Consider the following 17,655-nt stretch of genomic DNA (forward strand, 5'->3'; position numbering starts at 1 on the left):
GTTATTGGATCCCAAACAGCACAAGCTCTCTTCCTGCATTTTTTCCACTGTCCTACTCTCTACAGATAATCTTTCTAACCTTTTCTAGGACACAAAAAGATGAGGTTGTGTATGGATRTACTTTAAAAGTCAAAATCCATAGGCTAGAAGCATGACTTCCATGGTCTTCCCCTGAAGTCAAGGACAAAGGACAAGTAGAACTAAGCACAAAATGAGATCATCTGAGCTATTTCATTTACCAGATACAGGTTTGCAACCTGAAAAGCCAGCAGAAAGATGCTTAACTGAGTTTTTAATATATTTTAAATCCTTTGCAGGATCAAGGCCTTAGTCACAAAACAAGAGGCTATCTCCCAGCTAGGTGTTTTGGGGTTTTTTCACTTGTTTTGAAACAGCATGTAAAAGATAAAATCCTCCTAAACAATAATCTATTCTTCCCAAGTAAATAACATATTCACCCCTGCCATGTAACTTCATTTTGATTCTGTATTACTAGATGAGGATATCACTATTCTCACACAGACTTAGATATATTATTGAACAAAAAGTGATATTCTTGTCAGATTTTAATAAATAAGAGTTTGAGAAAAACAAAAGCCTCTGGGCAAGTGCATTGCAAATGGATTCATGAATAATTTAGGACAGCAATTTTTATTAACTTTTCCTAGGTTAATCTTTTCACAGAGCTCATTCACACACAGGAGTCGTACCTTTAGGTACAGTACCATTACACTGCTTGACCCAACACTTTATAATATTTTCATGGAGGGCATTCAGGCTGTAAAGCAAATACTTGGGACTACCAAACCCACTCCTGAAGAGAAGCAAGAATTCATGCAGCATGGCACCCTCAGGGTGATGCATTCCTGTCCACATGGAAATCAGTTGTAACACAGCCATAYCAGCAAAAATAAATGTCATCACCCATGCATGGAGGCAATTCACCTGTGTAGATGAGGCATCAGTTAATTAAGTTATGCTGTTGGGGCAATTTCTATTATATTTCAGTTYAAACTGCAACCCTCCAGAAAAGAGRRAAAAATCCACATTTTAGACCAGTAGCTTTAGCTCCAYTGGACAGTGAGACAGGAAAGACAGCAGATGAAATTGTGGATGAGGAGACATTGCTCCAGTAATTCCGGTGCAGAAGCTGGCAGCCCTGTGCTCCGTGATCCCCAGGATAGCCAGGCAAAACAGTTTTCACAAGTGTTCAGCAGAGGGCATGGATCTGTTCCCAGAAGTTGTGGAAAAAGRAAAGATTGCCAGAGGGCCCGCGGGTCAAGGATGTGGTTGTGTTACAGGGTATTGAACAAAATAAGCTAAACTTCATCTGAAGTGTTTTAATAACTGAAGGGGTTACAAACACCCACCGCACCCAGCTGCAGCAGTTTCATTCCTAAGAGCAGACAAGCACCACTCTTCAGATAATTAATGAGAAGGGCAGAGACCACTGCCTTGTGCTCAGGACTCACCCAGGATGTTGCAGATCTCTTTACAATAATTTAGTCCTTTAGTAATTTTTTTTTTTTTAATCCACTAGAATAAGCAGCAATCCAGCAGTGATGTCTGCAGTTTTGCTCATGCATCCCTGTTTTCTGCAGAGATGTGGCCGGGGTGTCTCAGCCCATACCCAGAGCCTGCCAAGGCCATGGCCACAGAAGATAAGCCATGGAGATAAGASATGCCTGCCAAGTCCAGCTCTGAGCTGAAGTAGGAGCAATGAAACAAGGGGCACACTGCACTGCCCAGTCCCTCCTGCAACACTTCAGCAATGTCATCTTCCTTCCCAATGTTTGYCAGAGCGCAGATTTCTGCTCTCAGATGACACAGAGGATCAATCAGCTACTTTTAAWCAGAAAGACCAATTTAGCATTATCTTTGTCATGCTCCCAAGATCACCCTGGCCCCACTGCATGGTCACCTGCTGCTGACAGCATCTTCCAGGTCCTCAGCCATGGATGAGCTCTGAGCAAAGCTCACAGCAGTGTTGCCCTGTTGCACAGGAGAAGGTGGAGAGCACACACAGTACCTTGAGGCAAAGGGCCATATGTTTTTGTGTAMCATCCATGTGGGAAACACCTGCAACCCTTTCACCTTGTTTACAGTGCTGCTGTCAATTCACAGAAGACTTTGATCTCCCTATCTATTATCAGTCCGGTGTATTACAAACACATTAATCATAAAACATATAAATGCTTTTAGGCAATAGGCAAGGGTTTGTTTTCTATGCTGCGGTCTGGTTAAATACACAAGGATCATCTGTAGAGCCATATGAAAATAGAATATTTTATTATCTCTATTTTCTTCAGGGAAGAGCAAAGAACAAAGGAAAAAAAAAAAGGCAGTGGGGGGGGGAAGGGGAAGGAGAGGTATACAAAGACACACAGATAGAGAGGGAAAAGGCTGATTTTCCTAGGAGACTTTTCCTTAAAAGAAGTTCCTCGATTACTCTGCTTTTTTTTGTTTAGAGACACCCTTTCATTGCAGGCAGAGAAATGCAAAAATGAATAGCACAATGCGTATTTAAAATAGGCCTGAAGCCCAGCATTACTTACTTAATTATTTCAGAGGTCAGCAAATTGATTTGTCATAGCACTGTCCCTTTTCAGGGCTCCCAGGCAATTCAGATGTGGTAAGACGAAGTAATACATAATGAACAGCTGCAAAACTCAAACACAGTCTTCACAGAAAGGGTTATTTTGGGCTGAGAGAAAAGGAAAGGAGTGGGACAAATTTGTCAAGTACCATGAGTCCCATTATTATTTGTGTTTTATTAGCAGCTAAAGGTCTCCAAGATCCCCATGCCCTAAATAATAGGAGACATTCATAAGGAGAAATCTTATTCTAGGTCTGTGGAGCCTACAATTTAAATAACCTTGAGTGACAGTGGGGAAAACAAACAACATTTTCCATTTCGCATCTGAGGGATGGGGGGTACAGGCAGGTATGGAGAAGGTGGGAATTGCCAGCAATCACCTTTTTCTTTTTCTGTTGAGACCCTGTGAGAAAAGAGCTTCTCAGCTGCTATGTGTGCCTCGAATCCCACGCCAGCATTCTTCAGAAAAGTTGGGAACTAACTCCCTGTCACTTTTTCTGCATCCTAGGTTGTGACCCTAGTTGGTAGGGTGCTTCCCTGGAATATTTTAATAAAGCACTCACAAGTGGGTTCTCCAGCTTACAGAATCATGGAACACCCATTAACACTTAAGAAAAACAAAAAAAAACAAAAAAAAAAAAACAAAAACTCTCCAAAACCACAACACCCTAGAAAAAGGTGCAATTATTGCACATGCAAATGAAGCTGTGGTAGCACTGACAAATTTCAGGCACAGARAAAAGTTTCAAAGCGCAGCTCTGCCAGCACACACACACACTCACACACCTCATCCAGAGATTAATCCAACCCACTGTGTAAATTCATGAAAAAAAGAAACATGGCCACRGTGATTTCTACTTAAGAATAAATTGTTCTTCATTTCCTTTTCTATTGAACTACATTTCATGTTGCGAAAGCTTTGAAATAAGCGCATAGAACTATTAATTTAATTCCTTGCTGTATTAAAAATAACACGTAACATAAGATGCTTGCTCACACACACTTCCCATGCTGTTCTGTAGGGCTACACATCCAACTCTTTGTCCACACACCCAGGATTAAAAATGCTATCTTCTCCATACCAAGAACCTCTGCGCTATCTCAAACTCGCACCTTGCCAAAGGGCCTCTGCTTTCTGACATGCTTAAGGAAGTATCAAAAAAAAAAAAAAAAAGGAAGAAAATTCCGGAATTATTTATATTCTCCTCACCACTAAAAGCACAGCTATTTTTAAAGGAGCTCCTCCCTCCTCAGGTGCAGTAAAAGACATGTAGTAGGAAAGTAATATATTTAGGGTTGACAATAAGGAGAAGGAGGGCTGATTGRGGCCATTACAAGGTACAGAGCTGGTAGAGTCTTTCAAGTAATTCACACCAGGATGCAAACGAAGTCTGTTTCCGAGCATCTCTCACCCCAGGGTTTAGCAACTTGAGGGTGTCACGCACATTTACTAATCCCTTCCCCCTTCCAAGTGAGCAGTGCAGGAGAGGCAGCCTCTGCATGGCTGTGTTAATTCATTCATGAAATGAAGTAGATGACATTTACCCACATATAAGAAATGACAGAGATTAAATTAAGCTCACAAAGTGCCATGRAGAGGAAAAAAATGCCACCTCTGAATTATGCAAGCATATTCGGCAATCTACATCCATTTGGTTTTTGGAGGCAATCTGAGTCCAGACCCAAGTGCAAGTACAAAATCTCATGCCTACGTTCAGGGGCTGGGGAGAGAAGCAGCCAAAGGGATGGACAGGGATAACAGAATTGTATCTTTTCTCTGTTCAGGTGGGCTGCAGCAGAAGCTGGGCAGCACTGAGCCACGGGGTCGTGGGCTGTGCTCCTCCACAGCCGGGGAGCTGCCTCCTCCCAGGGCTGCCAGGGGTTATTTTTATCCTGCCAACCGGGYTAAGATGATTGCCACCACCGCCGCCGCTCCGCGTGCTTGCATCATACCGCTAGCACTGATTAGCTACATCAGTATTCCACTTCATTAATGCCAGATGAAAGCTGTAAATAGGGTACTGCTTTTCCAGGATGCTACTGGAAATGAGAAGCACTGTGATATTAGTAAGAAATCAGCCACTCCTCCTGCGTGGGTGCGTGGTGCTATTGTGACCAAGTGACGCTCAAAGTCCTCGTAGCTCTTCACCTCAGCAAGAGTTCCAGAAGAATGTTCCTAAATCTTTTCCCATGGCGTTTCCCACCAAGCTTGGGCTGCATTAGTCTGTGTTTTGTTACTCATGTTTAGACTGTGGTATTTTCACCAGAGMTTGTTTTGTCTGGGCTCGCTAAAGCGCGCTATGCCTGACTGACCTCATGTGATGGTGCAGCAGGCGTTTCCTGTGGGTTTCAGCATATTTCTGTGCCTGGCCTTTCTGAGGCTTTTCGAGATGCAGCATGAGAACAGTCTCATCTCTTRCTCTTTGCACCTAATTCACTGCTAAAGTTCTCCTTTGCCATACCCGGAGGGAAAAACCATCAGGTTACTATTTCCAGAACACTGGGTTATTATTTCTAGGGAAAGCTACCTCAGGAAGATAGCGAACTTTCTGTGTCTCCAAACTTCCCGTGCTACTACGAACACAGTACTCATTTGTACAGATTTATATGAGCTTATTATTTATATTCAACAGTGCTACCTATTTTTACCAGTAGAATGAAAAGAAAAAATTTACAAGATGGCTGAGGAGGAGAAGCAGATAATGTTACTTGGTCTAAACAAGGGTAACCTTTACTCTCTTTTCTCCCCCGCACCACGTAAGGAAGTGATAGGATTGGGTGAATGCTTATCCTGATYGCTAGTTTGGAGCTCAAAGCAGCTTCCTTTACAGACAGGTAAGCAATTTCTGGGAAACAATAGGCAGCATTGCCCTGGCAGGAACAAAACCATTTCATACAAGATAAATGGAGAGCAGCACACTTGCAGAAGGTGGGAGAGATGACTGTGATGCTACATCCAATAATATGGCTGAGAAAACATGTAGATAAGAGGAATGCAGTGCAGGGCTGCTTTCTGGCAAAGTATGGGGGACCTATCTGAASACTCCATGAAGCCAAGGAGGAGCCTCAGTGTCCCAGAAAGCAGGAGAGCATGTGTGTGTCACAGTGCAGGATCCAAGAAAAATTTGGGGACAGGAGACAAAAGGAGCAGAGCATATGTGCGACCATACGGAGAAAATGAAAAGGGAAGGAGGTCAAAGGATTTAAATATAATTTGTGATACTACGACATCACAAGATACAGCAGGCGATAAAGCAGGTTGACTATAATAAAARCACAAGTGCAATAAAGTTTATAGCTACACACCCATCACTAAATTTCATATAAGCAAGCATTTCAGGGCAACTAAAACAAAACCCATGTGATCTGACTTCTGCTTCTTATAAAGCATTTCTGACCGTGATTAAACTGAGGTTTGTGTTCTTTTTCCTCCCTGAGACCTGACATCAGGGTACACAGGAAAGCCATCCATAACTCTGCCTTTCTGCAGCCTTCATCTCATGTATTCTTTACTTATCATGGCCAGAGCTCCAGTGTGACTGGTGTTCTTCACTTCYCCAGTTCTGCTTTGCCATTTTAGCCCTGAAGGAAAGAAAAGGCTCCCAGAACACACTGAGTATCCCTATCTSCTGAAAAGTCATGTCCTCATACATATCTTCAAAAGCAACATTCAGAACACAGACATTCAAAATCAGTAGGCTGTTTCTGTTTGTTTTAATTCTGCACTTTATCTTTCATTTCTTTATAGGTAAGACAGCTCATCTGCCTCCTGTAAATAGGATCTGCAGTGCTGGACAAAACAACAYTTTATTTTTGAATGTATCTGAAATAAACATGTACATAATTTTTTTTTCAGTCTACTCCTTCTTACTGGCATTTTGTTCTTAAATCAATGAGAGAGCTACATTATATTGCACACCATTCTTCCTAATACCTTTGCTCTGCTTATGTTAATGCAGATGCATGCATTTCTGAAATAATAGTCTCAATATTAGAATATTTTAATTCTTCAGTAACAGATAGGACTCAAATTGTTGATTTTTTTTTTCGCCTCATAAGCATAGCATGATGGACTGAGTAAGCCAAATAGAATTTTGTGTAACTACACAWGCAACAAACCATTTTGTGGAATAAGAAGTGACACTTTGACTTGGTCAAGGTTCCTAGCCTGGAAATATCTGAAGTTTGAGCAAGTGAAAGCAGGGTTTCATAAGTGGCAATCCATTCATTTGGTTTGTGTGCAATAGAGACACAGAACTCAGCCAACAATGGACAGCCTTCCTTGGGGAAGGAAAGGCTCGTCAGACTGGCCACGAGGGGGACAGTCACTGGGACTCACTTTTCCTGCATGATCTGCCTAAAAAATACATCTAAACAAAGGAAAGAATATAATAACCACCTACTGAGCTCTTGGAAATGTACTTTTTTATGCTACAGCATACAAAATGCACACAGGAAAGATTAATTTTTTACCTATAGCAGCATATACTTTTTCTATACATTCTTAGGATAAGCACACACACAAGCCCATTTATTTTGTTAATGCAATATTAAATGTACACTAATAAAAGTAATTTCCCAACGCTTGATGCATTTATCATAAAACCACAAGCAGAATACTTTATAATAAAAATGCTAGTATTACACATGACCAACCTAAATTATCTAGGGAAATGGGTAATGTCTGACCATGTAGAAACATTAGAAAGAAGGGCTTTGTTATGGGACAGAAGGAAAAAAAATAGATGTATTTTCTTACAGAAAAATTGCAATGATAAAATTATTCTTARTAGTACAATGCTACAGCTCCAGGAAATTTTCCTGAATCAATTCAATCTGTGTTGTGCAGGACTTTAAAAACTCATTAAAAATAACCATGATAAATTTCCTAACCTCTTTCAGTGCACCATGCAGAAGACAAAGGAAACTGCAATTCAACAGAGATAGAAAAGGAAGAAAAGAACAGAAAAACCTGATAGCTTGTGTATCAGCAGTAACATCCTCACTACCAACAACRAGCAAATCTGCACCACAAAGGACAAGAAGAGCAGGAGTGATGTGGTACAGTGACAATGGCACTCCAAAGTAATGACTTCCAGGAAAATCTGCTGTTATAAATGGACAACGTGCTGCTGAGAGGTGGTTGAGTCACGRCTTTCATAACATGGCAAATTATTTCAGCCTAAAAATGAATGTACCAAACCACAGGGTGTATATGGCAAACTATGGGGATTACATCCTGCAAACAGCTAATAKGCACACCTGGTTTAAATTATTAAACCTCACTGAAATCCATGCAGGTTCAGGGATCTTTTCCCATATTTCATGTGTAGTCATAAGAAACAGATCATGTTTCAAACAGTAATATTAGTGAGAGTACAGCCTAGTTGACCTGTTTTCCATTTGCTGTGCCGTAGGTATCAGTTGTAACAAACACACTTCTTTTGCTGCTCCCTTCTTTGTGGTGGGAGAAGGRGGCAATTGCATAACAAACAGCATCTACATGGCTGTATCATGAAAGAACCCAGATCCYTGAGGATGGAACAGCACATGTAACCCTCTCTCCCACAGAAATATCCTTTCACCTTCACCAGCAGATCTGCTCACCCACTCCCGACTGACACGGGATTCCCGTGGACCTGTCTCATTTTTGGGTCCATGTGTCATTTTTGGGTCCATGTTATTGCACAACAATGCTGGAACAATTTCCTAGAGCCCTTGCCTCCAAACAGTTGAGTATACATGAAACAMCAGCAGATTTCTGAGAAAATTTCTGAAAAAAAATTTGGCATTTTTAATTGCTTAAAGTCTACTTTGAAAAGAGGAAAAACCAGTAGATTTCAAGACAGACCCATGTAAATACATAATATTCCTTCAAAATATAAAGACAGTGGGCCAAGTTCAAGCAACTCAATGAGAAGTACAGCAGACACAAGAAGAAGACACAACCCACTGAATTTATTCACAGCACCTATAAACAAAGCAAAAAAAAAATTTAAAACACAAGCACAACTGTAGGATGAACCATCATTGAAGTAAATATATTGATCTATCAAAAATGATTGAAGACTGACAATAAAAGGGTTATAAATTCTTAGAAGAAAGAGAAAGTAAAAAAACCACAAAACCAACCCACTTTAAAACTCCCACCTACATTCACAGGGAAAAAAAGACTGGAACAATAAAACACAATGGCAGTGCCTGTACATCTTTGATAGCTGCCCCTCCCAAAAGCTGGAACAATCCTGCTATAAACCAAGCAAATGAAAATGTAAATGCATGAGCAATCGTCTGAGGGATTCAGATGCTTCGTGTCCTGTAGGCAAAGAAGGAAGGGGAAAAAGGTAAGAAAGCAYAAGAAGGCACCACTTTTAATATCTGCAAATATTGATTATTTGCTYTTCTCACCTGAAGCCTCTTAAATGCAGCAGASACCTTCCAGCATAGAGGCAMTGCTGCCTGCATGGCAGAGTTAGCGCTGCCAGCAGCACTCCTTGTCCTSTGACCTTAGTGTAACCCTCTGCTTCCACGGCTCTGGCAGCAGGGACAGCCTGTGCATTTCACAGCTGCCTGCAGAATCCCAAAATCCAAAATGGTGAGCCCAGAAGAGCAAAAAATTGGGAAATATATGGAATGAAATGCCCAGAGCAGCCCTTTGAGCAGGTGTAAACACAGTGGGGTATCAAAGGGGTGTCAGGGTCTGCTCCAAGGCTTACAAATTGTGTATGTGCTTAAATATTTTGCTAAGGAAAATGAACAGGATGAAAGTTATGGTTGTTTCACAAACTTGTGTTCTTCACTACTGRTGAAAATCCAGTTGTATTAGTTACAGAAGAAAAGCAAATAAAATGCCACCAACACAGGAGAAAATAAGGGCCTGTACTAAGAGTAAATTTAGGTAATTCAAATATTAATCTTCCCATTTTTTAATATACTTTTCTATTTCAAAAATAAAAGTTTAAATTATTTTAATATAATTTAATATTTTAAAACTAATGCTTTTCCATGTGATGTTACATTACCATCTGACCTACTTTAACACTTGTCTCTGTACTGCACTTGGAGACCTACTTTCTCTTTYTCCTGCCCCAAACATAGCTTATTTCCTACTGGCCTAAATGGACAGCCAGTGAACACATGAAACTGTTAGGCTGCTTTGGTTACATTTTACTTTGGCCCTTCACACAGAGTATTCTGTAAGATATTMCATACATCAAAAGGTCCCGAAGAACCAAGATCCTCTCCTAATGTCACTCTGAAAGACGCTGCAGCAATTCTCAGTGTCCTTGCCAAGATCCTTTTTCAATAAAATAGATTCCAACATTGACAGAAAAGCTTGGATTATTGCTGAGTGACAAAGTGTCTGCTGCTAGACCTTACCGAGTCAGAACACTGCTCCCAACTCACTCCTTTTTCTGTAAACCACTTTAAGAGGTCTGGGTATTGTCTTAAAATTTGCTGTACAAAATCTAATTTTATTCAGTAGGTACCATCACCCAAGAATTGAAGTTATATAACATGAGAGAGACCTAAAAAYATTGGGTTAAGATCCTCAGTCACAAATCTATGCCTGTAATGGAGCAACACTGAAATAAACAACAGCTTGAAGGTCCAGGCCACTATTTTCAGGCTTGTTTACATGGGGCAGAGAGGAGATTCTGGGACAAGGCATGATTTGAATCTTAATAAAGGTAGAYTAGAAAAACCTCCTATGGGGGCACACCCCTATAATTGCTGGGGAACACGGTCAGTCTTTTCCCTGACATAGTGTCTGTCATTCCAGAACTGCTGTTGCTCTGCATGGCAGGTTTTTTTAACATTACTACAGCTTTTTAATTATACAAGCAGAATTTTATCAGTACCACTAAAATAAATCCTCCTTCAAGACAAGCCTTCAGGTTTAGCCACTAAATTTACTGGAAGGAAAGGAAGATTCACAATCCCCAGGGTAATGGTGGCTCAGCTTGTTCCATGTTCCCCAAGATAAAAAAAAACAAATGGACATAGTAACAGCTGAAAACAACTTCATCCTCTGCAGTGGGGTAMACTTTTGCCTATATCTGATGAAATCATACCCAGCTCACTGCCAGCAGAAGGTCTGACATAAAGCAGACTCTCCAGGGAAAGAAGAGAGGTAGTCAAACAGAGAAAAAAGGTAATTTTAAGATGGTGCCAAACCAACAAAGAAAAAGGAGGTATTTTGTTTCCCTTATTTCTTATAAAATATAGTAGACTAAAGCTGATCCCCAGACTAATAAGGTAGAGGAAAAACTAAAACCCATATATGACAAAACAATAAAAAAGTAATGAAGAGATTTATGGAATTACATAAAAACCTTGGAAAGAYGTTAAAATTGTCAGGTCATGTTACTGTTTTCAACTCAACATGGATAAGAAAAACAGGGAGAAATAAAAATTAGAGCATGGAGGAAAAGATAGCATAAAGCTAGAGAGRATGGAGTGAAGTAAAAGAAAGAAAAACCCAGAGCAAATATTTAGGTGGAGGGTGAAARGTATGAAAAAGCCTGAATACAGAGCCTACAAGTCAAGGCTGTGAATGGAAAAAAACAAAATCAGAACAAACTCCAAGGAAGTGGTGGCACCATTGAAGGACGACATTGAAGGCAGCACTTGATGGGAAGTGCCTCAGTAGATACCTGGCAAAGTGTAATCATCCTCACTAAGGAAAATACAACTGTTTTTAAGAAACTAATTAATGGACATCTCAAATCCATTTGTGTGCAATGCAAGACCCATGAGGTCTTGTCTAAGGGCTCCCCAGCATGGGCAGAGAGGGTCTAATCAGTACCCTGGGGCTCCTYGGGGTGGGCATGAGAAGGGATAAGAGCCATGGGTGCTCCAGCCTGTGCCAGGCTTGCAGACAACAGGCACACACAGATCTGCAATTTCTGCTCTGCAGCCTTCTCCAGACCCCAGCGTGGCATCTGTGGAAAAGAGAAATCCCTTTTGCTCAATGCTTCTCAGAGCACAGTCACAAAACAGCCACAAGCTGCTTTTGGATTTGTTTGGGCTGCCAGAAATAAGGGTAAATTGGCAGCAGGGAGTCACCTGGAGAGGCAGCAATTTGACTCTCCTGTGAAGTGAACAAGGCAGGCAGAAGTTCCTGAATTGAGCATTAAAGTTAATCTGCTTCAAAGCCTGATGCATTTTCCTCCCTCTGTGTAGAGTGGGGGGAAATTATTCAGGAAATGCATTAAAAAATTACCATGCATGACACTGGGAACACCGGTTCATAATCAGATACATAGTGAGTGAAGTCAGAGACCATTAATAGCTGCTGAACGTTACATATTGCATGCACCTACTTTCGGTTTGCATCAATAATTCTGAGTGCTGTAGGAAATTCTAATGAAAGCACTTAATATGCACAGCAAAATCCACAACACTGCTGTTTTCCCATACTTTCTAGAAGGATTGGTATATTGAAATAATGCCTCAGATTTTCAGTCTTTTAAAAACCTGCTTCTTTCCAAATGGTAGAAAGGGGGGTGAAAAACTACARGGTGGACTTCACAGCTTGTTAAAAACTTTAACAAATACATGATCTGGTAGATAATGAAGACAGTAGAGCAATGTGAAATTGAGTGTAAGAAACTAGTTTTTGTAACTCAGAWTGTTTCCTCCCCCTTCCTTGAATGAGGATAACACATTCTGGTATGCAGGTGTAATATGATAAGAAGAAACAATCTGTTTAGCAGTCTGGTTYCCTTTAAACTATAATTTTAACCATTAATTAGCTAAGAAGCAGGCAGCAGAGATCAAAGATCACCTGTGTTGTATATTAGCTGCAAAACACTCCTCAGACAGCATGTTTTCAAAAGAAACTTCACTTTTCAAATAATCCTAAAACAGAGCTCACAAGGACTATGCTTCCAACAGCTAAATGCTGAACACAACCAGCATGCAAAGAGCCAAGGGAATGAAGAAACACTTGTGCAGGAGGAGGAAATGGAGGTGAAACCTTCCCTCAGCCACCAGTCACACCAACCAGGAGATTTTCCTCTCCACAAACAGTTATCTGCTGGAGCTGCTATCACAGCAGTTTGCACATACCATGCACAAGCATCAGGAATGTGGTGCAGGTGACAGGCAGTGCCCTTTGCTGCCTTGCCAAGAGCACATAAAATGCTGGGTTCCACACTCTTTCCAGAGGTGTAAAAGATGACATCAGGTCTCTGACTTCCATCGGCTCAAACAGCTGCAGTAGAGTCATGGAGGGATTGGACCAAGGGAACAAATTTGGRAATAAGCACAGCAGTGAGCACATGCCACAGCTCAGCCCCCCAGGGCAACGTCTGGAGCCTCAGAGAGGAGTGGGAGAGCTTTGCACACACAAGASATTGCCATTTGCACCAAACATTCCCATCCGGATGGCTTTACCTGCACTGAGGGCTGGAACTGTGACATTTCGGTGGACTTTTGAGTTCTGTCTGTGAATACATAGAACACAAATGTCCCTGGACCTTGCTGAGACAGCCAGAGGCTGTGGGGACAAATCAAGAACCATCAGAGRGTGCACAAGCTCAGGCTGCACAGTTCTCATGGGAGGTCACAGTCCATGCAGCAAATTTGTCTGTGGCTATGAGCTGCACATTAATAAATACCTTTGACTTTACCAGTAGAGCAGGTATCAATTTGCAATGTTCCAGAGACCTAAGCACCTTTGAAACATGCCAGAATTAAGCTAGTCAAATAAATCACCATAAATTTTGCCAATAAACTGCAGCCCACAGATCTGCTTATGCAGAATGTAAAATACTCCAATAATGATCAGGCAGCCACTAAAACAATTCCACCTGTGACACAGATTCCAGTTCTCAGAAAAMCTCCAGTTCTCAGTATGGAATGCCACCTTTTGGGTAAATCTTTAGGCATCAGTCTCACAGAAAGCTATGTTTTTAAGACCAATTAGCTSAAGAGACAAGAGAAGAAACTGATGGTGATACACCTAAAAGTAACTAACAGGACTCATTCCAGCAGCTTGATTTAACCATTGGAGCTAACTATAACCAATACCTAATTATGTTTAAGTGTGGGGATTCAGATGGAGATATAGCATTGGACTGTGAATTCTGCCCTGGAGTTTCTGGCAGGAATATTCTTGGGTGTCAGGGGTTTATTTCATAATGACAACTTTAAAAAAATAGGTTACTATTAACAAATTATCATAGTGAGAATTTAAAAAAAAAAAAAGTAGTCTAAAAGTTAAATTTAAAAACATTAAGATTGTCCTATTGTTCTGTCCATTTATGCAACAATATTTTCCATTTCAGAGAGAATGACTAACACATTTCACAGAAGAGGAACTAAATTTTCTACATGCAAAGTGCTATCAAAAGAGAGGGTGGGGAGGGAGAAGAAATATTTTTCTCCCCATTAACTTCTTCCAGGTACAATAGAACTAGGTGTTTATGTGTACCAACAGCACTAAAAATATTTTTAAGGCACAAATGCAATTGGTTTTTTATGGCCCTGATTCAGCAAGGTAGAAGACTTCTGGCTAACTTGAAGCATGTTGAGTAATACCATTGACTTTAATGAGATTAYTCATGTGCTCAGAGTTAGGGATTCTGCTGTACTGCACAATTTGCAGGTAGTTAATGGATCAAAGAGATAACTCTAACCCACAACAGCAATTCTGGGGCTGATCAGCAATCTTACTGAATCCAAAAACCTTATCACAACACAAAGGAGAAAACAGTGAGAAGACAATAAATCTTGATGAAATATGAAAGACCTGACACTGACCTAGAAAAATACTGCTTCTTAAGAAAACAAAAATCCAGGCAAGTGAGGCTACCAAAATTCCCTGCCAGGTTACATGTGAAAGAAAGTTTATGAAAAATTGTAAAACAGCAACAGGAAGCTTGTTTTTCCCCTGTCATCGTCCAGGTGTGATTTCCTCAAGCTGAAATATGAAAAGTAAATTCTTTTAAATATTAAACTAAAGGAAGCACCACAAGAGAGGTAGTAAGTCTATTAGGCTCCCCCCAAGTGCAAAAGAGGAAATTAAACAGGATAAGCTTCTTTCATAAAACTAAGTTAATTATTTACCTGAGCCTTCAGAAACAAAGATGAGAATGCYCTGGAATTACTTTTTCCACAGAAAGCAAGATAAGGCTAGAAATTAAGGAGTTAAAAAACTTTAATTTAAACTAGTAAYAAAGACATTGTTTTTTCAGTTAAATTTGGCCCATTGTGAATACATTGTCTACTCCCTGCAGGAGGAGATGCTGCCCTATCCACCTCAGGTTTGTCCCAAGGTGTCTGATAAGGGAAGAATGAAAGAAAAGGCTCTGAGTAAAGTTCCAAGTGCCTGAATTCCATCCACAAAAGGGGAAAATCCCAAGTSCTCAGAGTGACAAACCAGAGCTTCTACCACAGGCTATCTCCAGGTTTCTCACAGCAAGCTGAAGTTGAGTGTTCAAATCAAGGCAGAGTAAGAATAGGGTCTGACCTGCTGCAAGCTGTTTCAGATGTCAAGCAACACGAAGAAAGAGTGTCACCCCACAAACTGCACTGAATTTTAATCYGTTCTCACTCTTGGATTACACCCAGTGAGGTCTATGTTATGATCTCTTACGTTGCTCCCCACGTCCAAGTGCATTGCTACAATCAAAGGCAGATTAAGTTCCTTCATCCCAGAGCAATCAACTGCCCACTTGGGGCTGTATCATATTTTCTACTCTCACTGCTACTGTGTTGTGGGGCCATGAATATATTACTTATTTTGGCAGATTTCTTTAACTCCAAATCAGGCATACATGCTTTCAGTTCTTTGAAGCCATAATGATGCAATTGCAGCAGAGTGGTCAAATGCATATGAAGTGAACACAAAACTAACTTGCTCTGCACCTCTGCTCCCATTGTGGCAGTTGCTTTTCTGATTCCATAAAATATATTTTCCCTCTTTATTTCTCTGTCTGTTCTTATCACCTATTTCCAGTCAGTAGTCATTAACTTGCAATTGAAATGGAACAATTGGGTATGGTGGGAGTGAAAATAAAGTATCAAAGCATCAATATTCATCCAAAAAATGAGTGGCGTAAATCACTAATTTCCACAGCTACTCTTCTGCAGAACTCTGACATGACTAGGAGAATATTCAAGGCAAATCTTAATATGTATTAGTACATTGTTTTCCAAATACGATTTTTTCACCTTTATTTTTGTTATGGAGGAATAGCACACATGTTTGAGAGGAAGCMTTTTTACAGAAGGTACTCTGAATTGTAGCTAAACCAAAGATCTATTGCAGGATCTCTTCGAAAGACACATCAGTGGCTTGGATTCCCCAGTTAAATAGAAATGCTCCATCTCTGCTTTTGCACCAAACCAGAGCTGTTTGTTTCTGCCTTGGCCTCCATCTTGGGCCACCTCTGTATGAAAACAAACAGTTTTCACAGCACAAAGTCACAACTGATGACTATTTGCATTGTCTCTCTTTAAAAAATATCAATACAATCACCTCTCCTTTGGATTTGCACACGGGAGCACAGGGAAAAAAAGCCTTTGTGACCTACAAAAGCCTTACTTGAAATAATTCTCTCCGACTTGAGGCCTTTTGGAATGGAAGGGATATATTGTTTTGACTTGATTAAAGCTGAAAAGTTGATTTGACATCCTGTTGTCAAGGAAACCAATTCACACACAAAAGAAAACAGTTGTGATGGTATCATTCAGACTATTCAAGTGACCTTAGGAAGAAAAAAAGGCTTCAGTTCCAAAGATTTGTATTCAACTCACTTCACCACTGTAGAAATAAAGATCATTGCTCTTTATGCATATTGGAAAGCAGTTTTCAATCTGGGAAAAGAAAAATGCCACATCTTCTTCCATCTGCCAGATCCAATACTTTCCTGGGAGCATACACATAAACACACCTACCATTTATTTGCCTATTTCAAAGAATCACACTGAAGGCTTATAGGGAAGGAGAAGGAATTTCTTTAGTGGACAGGCTTGTGATAAATACCCTCTGACACATACCCCACCTATTGAACAGCAGCTCACAASCCAGGTTTTAAAACATCCTCCTTCAACTACAAATAGAGCTTACCCTCAACACAGCATTGTTTGCATCCAGCTTTGTTTTCCTGGGAGATAAAAAAAAAGCAGCTTTTTTTTTTTTTTTTTCTGCTAGCCTCCTAGATCGCTCACAAATTGAGTTTTCCATGCAGTAAATGAAGGATACCTGTGGTCAATCTGCTTGCTCTTCCCACCTAGAGAATCCCAAAGAGGCAGAACTATCCTGGCTGACCACAGCCACCATCACCCAGCTTTTCAGTCCATGCAAATCTCACAGAGGTTTCATTCCCTAACAGTCTGTAAGTAGATTGGAGAAATGAAACTTTCTATCTGCTCACCTACTGTAATTATACATCTCTTTCTCCAATGAAATAGCCTTGCCTGGCTCAGTGAGCAGACAGATGACTAAATAGCAACTTGTCTCAAATTCAGCTTAGAAAAAAAAGAGGCATGATATTAATAAGGAGGGAAGTATGCAGAGGAATGAATGCCAGTGTTCTTACATTATTGTCATTTAAGGGCATCACACCAAAGGTCACGGAGATAATAAGCCTCAGTCACTTTCCATTTGTTACACAACATACAAATTGCCACAGCATTAATGAATATCTTTTCCCATTCCTGGCCAGCCAAGACACTGCATTATTTCCTCCTAGACAAGTACCTAACCCTTGGAATTCATTATTTCCATCACTTCTTGCAGCACTTTGTCCTTAGGGCTGAGGATAAATGCCACAAGGCGGCTGTGACTGGAGCATCAAATGCTGAGCCTGACTTGTTTCTGCTACAGCTTTTTTGCTGGAAGAACATACAGAGCATTGTGGTATCTTTTGTAATCAAATATGTATACACACAGGCATTCATATTTGCTCTCTTACATGTGTTTTCAACTCCTTGCAGACCACAGGGAAAAAAAAACTTACATTTTCTGTACTTTGTGGATATTACCTGATATTTATATATCGAAATAATATATTGAAATAATAGTTATTTCGCCATAATATTTCACC

At 40.4% G+C, this 17,655-nt stretch overlaps 1 protein-coding gene across 1 annotated transcript in view; it reads right to left on the minus strand.

The window, feature by feature from the left end:
- TBXAS1 (thromboxane A synthase 1) overlaps window positions 1–17,655 on the minus strand; it is a 225,267-nt gene that overhangs the window by 125,521 nt on the left and 82,091 nt on the right. The gene's annotated exons all lie outside the window — the stretch shown is intronic.

The sequence above is a fragment of the Malurus melanocephalus genome, unplaced genomic scaffold (assembly GCF_030028575.1).
Source record: "Malurus melanocephalus ecotype Western Australia unplaced genomic scaffold, MMel_1.1 scaffold_421, whole genome shotgun sequence".
NCBI classification, from domain to species: domain Eukaryota; kingdom Metazoa; phylum Chordata; class Aves; order Passeriformes; family Maluridae; genus Malurus; species Malurus melanocephalus.